At 34.3% G+C, this 1,408-nt stretch overlaps 1 long non-coding RNA gene across 1 annotated transcript; it reads right to left on the minus strand.

Moving 5' to 3' along the window:
- Positions 1–110: 110 nt before the first annotated feature.
- On the minus strand, positions 111–720 carry LOC102193431 (uncharacterized). The gene is made up of 2 exons (XR_001290562.1): positions 302–720; positions 111–159 (listed from the first exon to the last, which is right to left on the minus strand). It is a non-coding gene; the product is annotated as an uncharacterized LOC102193431 (long non-coding RNA).
- Between the last annotated feature and the right edge of the window lie 688 nt (positions 721–1,408).

The following is a 1,408-nucleotide window of genomic DNA, read 5'->3' on the forward strand; positions in this document are numbered from 1 at the left end:
GACAAACACTTTCCTCTGCGTCTAATATAAGTGACGTGTATGACAGATCAGGTCTCTTGTTTCCTTCAAACCATTTTTTACTTGCTGCCCAAAAGTCATTTGATATTTTCTTTGCTTTTGACTTTAACTTTCCTTGATATTTGTGGCATGACCTTGGCCCTAAAAAACAGTGACAAAACAAATTCACTATGAATTAAATCAGTTGTCTTTCCAAATAACAGACACATTTGTGCAATGCATTAAAGTGCAGTTCATCAGTACATCAAAGATTTTTTTAAATCAAGATTTTACTACAAAATACCTTGTAAGTAGTTTGTATCGACTTGAGTCTCCTCCTTGAAGGAAAAGCAGCTGATCCAATGATGCAGATCAAACTTGTTTTTCTCAGTGGAAGCATCGCTGTTTTTCTCAGGAGGAAGAAGCAGTTTCTCTAAAGTCCTCTTCCTTGTCCTGTCGATAATCTTGAGTAACTCATAGCAGGCTGCTTCTCCTTTTTTTGTGACTGAGATCAGTGTTGTTCTTATTTTTTCTTCATCAGTTTTCTCTGCCTTTATATTGCTGACCTCTTCATCACCAAGAACACCTTTCTGATTCAAGTTCTCCAAAATCACAGAGAGATCCTTTAATCCGCTTATAAGATGGCGTTTGGCACTCGTGACCCAGTCTAACGCAGACTGTGATGTGCAGGCCATGTTTCCTTATGTGTACACGCTGACCCAACTTCACTGACCTGCAGATCAAAATACTAATTTAAAAATGTTCATTTAAAAAGTTTAACTAGATTTGAACTGTTTATAGTTATTATATCATTGATGTATTAGGTTTTATATGCATGTAATTTAAACTGAATTAATATTTACAGCTTAACAATGACTTGCAATTCAATAAAATTAGCAATTCGATAATATTGAGAATAATTCTGTAACAATATACAGTGATAATGATATTGGTTGACAAGAAATAGTTATTACTCCCTGAAATAGAGCAGGGAGTAATAACGGAGTTCACCAGTAATGAGAGAAATACGAAAACAAATGTCAAAGATCACAAAATAATGCAGCTATACCACAGACAATGGCTGCAGTGACACTCTTCATTGTTTTTAACACTCATTTTCATTTCAGCTCTTTATATGTTATAACTCAGCGGTCGGCAACCTTTCTGACGATGAGTGCCATCTAAAATTTCCTCAGAAGTCAGTGTGCCATATGATTGCATTAGCAATAAATTTAATAACACTATATGAACAGTTACACAATATATAGAACAACTTTATAGAATTATATTTGTTCGCAGATGTTGGGAGCTATCAGCGAATAGTTATCAGCTATTTTGAAACAAAAAAAAGACACTTTTTATCCATAACAGCAAATAAACTGTACAACAGAAAATGCAAATGCTATTTATG

This window comes from Pundamilia nyererei, unplaced genomic scaffold, assembly GCF_000239375.1.
Source record: "Pundamilia nyererei isolate P.nyererei 1_Seehausen unplaced genomic scaffold, PunNye1.0 scaffold00220, whole genome shotgun sequence".
In the NCBI taxonomy this organism is placed as follows: Eukaryota; Metazoa; Chordata; class Actinopteri; order Cichliformes; family Cichlidae; genus Pundamilia; species Pundamilia nyererei.